The sequence below is a fragment of the Palaemon carinicauda genome, chromosome 6, assembly GCF_036898095.1.
Source record: "Palaemon carinicauda isolate YSFRI2023 chromosome 6, ASM3689809v2, whole genome shotgun sequence".
Classification (NCBI taxonomy): Eukaryota; Metazoa; Arthropoda; class Malacostraca; order Decapoda; family Palaemonidae; genus Palaemon; species Palaemon carinicauda.
Window position 1 is genome coordinate 158,209,255 of NC_090730.1, and position 7,500 is coordinate 158,216,754.

Sequence of the window (7,500 nt, forward strand, 5' to 3'; positions counted from 1 at the left end):
GTGAAAGTTTGTGACGTCACCGGATGCAGGTGTCTTCCGAGTTTGTGACGAGTCTAATATAAACTAAGCATACGATATCTGTGATATCGATAAGTTAGTCAGTTCATATCTATACTTCACCAGAATTGGTCATCTGACCAACCCAGCTTCCTCCAGTAATGGAGATGTTATTGTTAGTAACCCAAGTGGAATGACCTAAAATGTCCTGATATTCGTTAAGCCTATCAGCTATGAGAGCTGCTCTCTCAATAACATTAAGCCAATTCATGTGTGGAATTCCATGTTTACAAATGTAACACTCGTAAAACTTCCTAGCGCATTCAATCGCAGTTTTAGTTTTAAGCGCTATTAGTTCTGTATATCGAGTTAAAGCATCTATAATTACTAAGAGGTGCTTATTTCCTCTGTCTGACTCGTAAAATCCTGTTAACAAATCTAAATGTATTCTTTCAAAGGGTTGATTGGGCACAGGATAAGCTCCTAGGCTGACAGGTGTTTTCGTATGCCCTTTGTTTTCCTGACATGTGCGACAATTAGCTATGTGTCTTTTAATATCTGTAAGCATTGTATGCCAATAAAACAATGATTTGGCTTTCTGTGACATTAATGAGAACCCAGGGTGTCCATGTAATGGATTTGAATGCAACCAATTCAGGACAGTGGAAATAAGTGAGATTGGTACTACTACCTGGTCGTTAGTTACATGTGGTGTATTGCGGGTTTTCCTTGTCACAGTCCTACACAGAATATTATCTTTGATAATATAATTCTGCTGCTTATACTTTATATATTCCTTTTCTTTATGATTGCCTTTCAAAGAATTTATAATTGTTTCTATTTTCTGATCTTTTCTTTGCTCAGTCTGTAACAATTCAGCGCTCCAGCCTAAATCTTCTTGTTCAGATATTGTTTTTACAATAGGCATGGATGTTGATATATCTATTAATTCAGCTAAAGGCTCCGTACAAGATGACACGGGGTTGCGTGATAATGCATTCGCAATGATATTTGCTTTCCAGGTAAATACCCGATTCTTGCGCCAAAATCTTGAATGATCAAATGCCACCGAATTCGTTTAGGGCTGTGATTGAAGCCTTTAAAGAACTCTGTTAGTGGTTTATGGTCAGTAAGAACCTTAACGGGATAACCGTAAATTATGAACTTAAAATGCACTAGCGAATTAACAATAGCTAGCCCTTCCTTGTCTATTACTGCATACTTACTTTCGGAAGTTCTCAATTTTCGAGAATAGAAAGCTATCGGGAAAAATTGTTTATCATATTGCTGAAGCAATACCCCTCCTACTCCTAAGTCTGAGGCGTCTGTTGCAATGAAGAATTCCTTACCGAAGTCAGGAAATTTTAAGATAGGAGAACTACACAGTTCACCCTTCAAAGCATTAAACGCCTGTTGATGTTGCTCAGACCATATGAAATCTACGCCCTTCTTTGTAAGATCAGTTAAAGGAGTGGCTATTATTGAATAGTTGCGTATAAAACGCCTGTAATATCCACTACAACCCAGAAATTGCTGTATTCCCTTGACATTAGTAGGTATGGGAAAATTACGTATAGCCGACACCTTATCATGGACTACTTTAAGACCTTGGCTTGACACCATGAAACCCAAATATATTAATTCTGTTTTGAAAAATTCACACTTACTAATCTTTACCCTTAAGTTATGTTGTCTTAATCTCTGTAGTACTAATTCTAACTTACGTAGATGTTCTTCTAAGGTGTTGGAAAAGATTACAAGATCATCCATATAGGCATGCAATATATCCCCTAACAAGTCTCCAAACACTATGTTAATCATTCTTGTAAATGTTATAGGAGCACAACGTAAACCAAAAGGCATCCGTAAAAATTCATAATGTCCCCTGGCTGTGCTGAAGGCTGTGTATGGGATACTATCTTCTTCTAATGATATCTGGTGAAAGCCTTTAAGTAAGTCCAAACTGGTAAAATATTTATTCTGACCTAACAAAGGCAAAATATCGTCAGTACATGGCACTGGGAATCGATCAGGGATCGTTTCCTCGTTTAGACGACGAAAGTCGACGCAGATACGCCATGTTCGATCTTTTTTCGGTACAACTATTAAAGGAAAATTATAAGGGCTGTTTGATTTCCTAATGACTCCTTCTTCTAGCATTTTACCTACTTCATCATTTATTTCATTCTGGAATTTCATAGGGAGTCTGTACGAGGGTACATATATAATTTTCTGCTTGTCCTTTAACCTTATTTGATGCTCGATCACATCTGTTTTTCCTAAGGATCCATCCGTAGTGGAAAAAACATCCTGATATTTAGTTAAAAGTTCAAAAATTTTCTGCTGAATTTCTTCGTCTTGAATGTCCTTATTGATTTTATTTTTAATAGATCGCAAAAGGGATTCATCCGCAACTGATTGAGAGTGATTGATTTCAGCAACGGTAAGAATACGATGTTTATAAACTTCTACATCCAAGATATGTTGATTTTTGTGAATTACCAAAGTGTTATTTAAATGATTACAGACTTCGATATTACATTGCTGATGTGAGCCTACTGTATAAATAGCTTGTGTGACAGACAATCCGTTAGTTTTCAAAGTATCGGAAAGGATTAATATTTCAGATCCCGGTAGTGTTTTCTTTATTTGCACTATTAAATTCGAAGGTATGTTTGGTTCGATAGATTGCGTGCAAGATGATATTACGGGTGAACGAGAATTCTGCCGGGTCGCGTATATTATTTCTTTATTAGTGAGACTAGTTATTGGTTCTTCAACGTACGTTACGGTTACATTTGTCGTCTCCTTTTTATCCAAAACTGATTTTAAGGTATTAGAAGACTTATAGAATTTCCCTTTGATATACACGTCGTGCTTGGCAGGAGCTAAGATAATGTTTTGATTTCCCATAGATGGGTATCCTATAATTACAGCTGGATACATATTAATGTTTTTTACAACAACAAATGTATCGGCAAACGTGCGATTACCGACTCTGAACTGAACATGAGTTATGCCTATGACGTTTAATTCATTATTTCCTATACCTGAAAGTCTAATTCCTGATTTTTCAATCGGAAAGTTCGAAAACAACAAATGATGTGTCTTCAAATCCATGATATTACGTGGACTACCAGAGTCAAAAAATAACGTAAAGGATTTGTGTTCTAAATTTACAGCATATAAGGTTGGCCGTAACTCATTTTGGCTTATTATTGTATGAATTCGTTGCAAATCTACGGGAGCATGCACTGTTTTACTTAATTCGGCCGTGTGTTTCATAGGAAAATCTATTGTCTCACAATTATCTGATAAAACATTATCAGCCCTATATATAAATATATATATATATATATATGTACGAAACCGTGGTACGTGTACGTACCAGGAATTCGTGTTTGTGCACTAAAAAAATTGAGTATTATGTTAATATGTTTCTAACAAAGGTAACAATTATTCTTTAACAAGTTACCGAATCATATGTAAGTCAGAAGTTTTTTTTTGGTACCATATAATCATTTGCTAGCAATGTACCATATATGTGATCTTTATTTTATCATGCATTTTTCTTTTTGCTTTGGTAATATCTTTTTTATATGCATTATTGTTATTATTTTTTAATGTGCCTATTCGTCCTCGGTTGATTATGGCTAAAGTTAAACAAAGAATAATACATATGTCCAGTCACACCTAGTAACCATGTTTTGGCTTGTTGTTAAATTTTTGTGAAAAAATTGAGATAGCTGGCCGAGCTTATGTAATAATTAGAATAGTTAATATTACATGTTTAAAACACATGACGTAATATGTCATGTTAGATGAAGGAGCTAGCCGTGGGACTTGCTGTAGTCATTCAAATCATAAACAGGACGTACAATGCAAACCTCGACAATATGACATTCTTCTTAAACGTCAACACATTGTCTCAGCGTGTGAAAGTTTGTGACGTCACCGGATGCAGGTGTCTTCCGAGTTTGTGACGAGTCTAATATAAACTAAGCATACGATATCTGTGATATCGATAAGTTAGTCAGTTCATATCTATACTTCACCAGAATTGGTCATCTGACCAACCCAGCTTCCTCCAGTGATGGAGATGTTATCGTTAGTAACCCAAGTGGAATGACCTAAAATGTCCTGATATTCGTTAAGCCTATCAGCTATGAGAGCTGCTCTCTCAATAACATTAAGCCGATTCATAGTGGCTTGATTAAGTGTATTTCGTAACGTTAATACTACATCAAGACTTCAAAATAAATGGTGGCAGCGGTTAAACTCTAAGAATTAGAGAAAAATCTTCAAGGTCATTCATGTCAACATCAATAGTATTGAATAATCAATTTAATGTTTAACTCTGTTGTTTTTATAGAATAAATACTTTAAAGCTAATAAGATGTATCTGTTATCCATTTACATACATCTGAAACAACACATACTCAATGTGTGCTTATAACAGTAGCACACCAATATATGTATGTATGTATATGTGTGTGTCTGTAGGTTAAGAAAGCATTCTTTTTCAAGGAAAAATTATTTGTTTACCTCAACATCATGAAGTCTCTCCGGACAGCATAATTGTCTGGTAAAAATCTGGACTTGATGAATAATTCGTACCTCCAGGAGATCAACAATCCACCAGGGTTGCTCTAAATAAGCCTGTGAATCATACATATCATCGTTTTCATAAATTCCATTGACAGCGTTCTCCTTGACGTTTCTGCAGAGAGAAATTTAAGTGTAGAGTTAACTAAAGGCACGGAAGGTGAATATAAAGCAGGTTCTATTCATATTGATATCAGTATCTAGATTCATTTAGAAGTTAATGAGTGGCCTAAATAATCAAATAAATACTAAGTGATGTTATATTAGCCTTTAGTTAGCACTATTGAAAATGATTCGTTGGGCCAGGGATCTATGTTGATAGGGTGTACATATATATATATATATATATATATATATATATATATATATATATATATATATATATATAATATATATATATATATATATATATATATACATATATATATATATATATATATCAAGGACTACTATTATACAGGACGTGCATGCCCAGATTCCTAGCTCCGCTAACGGAGGCCATTGCTTCCTTTGTAACCAAACACCTTATATTGGGCATATATATCAAAACTAGAAATCTAACATTATTTATAGGACAAGTATATCAACTAATGACTTATTCAATGCAGCATAAGTTAATATAAACTTTTATAGGGAAATAAGAAATTATTCTTGAGGCAATGTTATGCTTTGAATTATCAATTTCAGCTGGAGTGAACATGTATTATTGTATGAGGTTAGTGGACACTTTAAAGGAACCCAAGTTGCTGTTGTTTTACATTTTACACAATGGATCATAGTTAAACCTTTGTGATTGCAAACAAAAAAACATTCACACAAATAAACAGACATAGAAGCAAAAGCTTACCAGGCTACAGCGATTAATCAATGAGCCGGGCCTTCTTCACAGAGGTTTGAAGAAGAACTGCATTCTTTTGCTGGTCTTTCTCTAGGTTGTGGAGTCCATTCAAAAGAACATTTGCCAGACGACGGAACATCTTGGGACAGTCAATGTCAATCCCACTGAAGCTGGCTAGTCTCAAAAAGATCTCAATCAGTCTTTTTTGGCAGCAGGGATGGCGACGGGCTACCTTGATGAAACAGTCCACATCTGACAAGATCAAAAGTGCACACATGTGGAGTTGTCAGGGAACCTCTGGACACTGTCTCGATAAAGTCATTAACGTCACTGGTCACAAGAGGTTCCTCGGCGCTGAAGACCACATCTTCCGCGCACTTCGTCTCAAGCTACCCCGCCACGTAGGCCGCACTGCACTCTTCATTCACAGTCAGTGTCACATCTGTGGTGCACCTCTCAATAGAGGCTGCATCCTCTAGGTCAATTGCATTCCCCAAGCAGATATATTTCTTTGACATAGGGTGGCCATCAATGGACTGAAGGTTTACGGCAGTATATCTCGTGAGGCGCTGCTTGCATACGGAGAACACATCCCCAGTGGTCATGAAAGAGTTTGCTCCAGTTGATTGACGGTAGATTGAGAACTCCCCCTCAAGCCAGTCACTCTGGATCTCACACAGCAGGAAATAATGGAAGTCAGCATTTCTGAACAAGTAGTGGAAAACGGCAATCAGTCCCTACATAGTCTGCACCAGTGCATTCTTGATATCATGGGTGAAACACTTGATTCGATTTGCTCCATGTCCTGAAGAAGGCTCTTGGAAAATTAACAGGAAAGTTTGCAGGCTGGTTGACTGGGGATCCTGAACAGCTCGATATTGATCGTTCATGGGCTGATGTTGCCCCTTCCCAGATACATTCACTAAAGTCCACGAGTTTAGGATGATTTGGATGAACTTAGCAGTGTCATGACATCCTCTGAGCTTCAATGAAGCCACAACTTTTTCATTGAAGACCTTCAAGACATGCTGCATATTTTGTAGTTGAAGTCGTGAGGGGTTAACAGCAAATTCAGTGAGGGGAGTAGTCTTCAGAATACTGCCTTTCTTTGTCTTGTACAGTTTCTTGACATTAGCAAATGATGCTGTTGTTTTATTGTCAAGACTGATCTTCTGGCCCTTCTGATCCAGTTGTAGCGGATGCACTTCAGAAGATGCACTGTCAAAAAGGAGAAACCAGACACGTTCTTTGTCAAGAGGATGCTTGGCTGTGGCATGGCAATCACCCAGAAAATCAAACATTGATAGTACTGCTGGTTTATCTTGTGGCTCTCTGTGATAGACCCGATGACATGCCCACCTGCCCTCTCAACAGCAGCTGCCGCCTCCTTCACACACTCGAGCTGGTATGCTGCTGTGACCCTGTGGATGGGGGTCACAGAAATCATAATACTAGGTCCACGGTGCAGTGACTTCATCATAATACATAGCATAGAAGTGGCCTTGCAGTCTGGCTTATTCACTGCCATTCCACTCAGAACCCCACCAGAAAATTCAACAGTTGCCCGAATCTGTTCTTCATCTATCAAGAAGAATACATTCTTCTGCTGCCGTGTCTTCACTTTGGCATATATTTCCCTCATCACCTGATCCTTGTCAATAGATGAAGTGATGTACTGTCAAAAAAGAGAAACCAGACACGCTCTTTGTCAAGAGGATGCTTGGCTATGGCATGGCAATCACCCGGATAATCAAACAGCTTACAGTACTGCTGGTTTATCTTGTGGTTGTTTGTGATAGACCCGATGACATGCCCACCTGCCCTCTCAACAGCAGCTGTTGCCTCCTTCATACGCTCAAGCTGGTATGCTGATGTGAGCTTGTGGATGGGCATCACAGAAATCATAATACTAGGTCCTCTGTGCAGAGACTTAATCATAATACATAGCATAGAAGTGGCCTTGCAGTCTGGCTTGTTTACTGCCATGCCACTCAGAACCCCACCAGAATATTCAACAGTTGCCCGAATCTCTACTTCACATATCAAGAGAAATACATTCT

At 37.7% G+C, this 7,500-nt stretch overlaps 1 long non-coding RNA gene across 1 annotated transcript in view; it reads right to left on the reverse strand.

Annotated features, from left to right (window-relative positions):
- The window catches only part of LOC137642249 (uncharacterized), a 21,839-nt gene that overhangs the window by 5,273 nt on the left and 9,066 nt on the right, over positions 1-7,500 (reverse strand). Inside the window, exon 2 of the long non-coding RNA XR_011044714.1 lies at positions 4,543-4,717. This is a non-coding gene — a long non-coding RNA (uncharacterized lncRNA). The remainder of the gene's footprint in view (positions 1-4,542; positions 4,718-7,500) is intronic.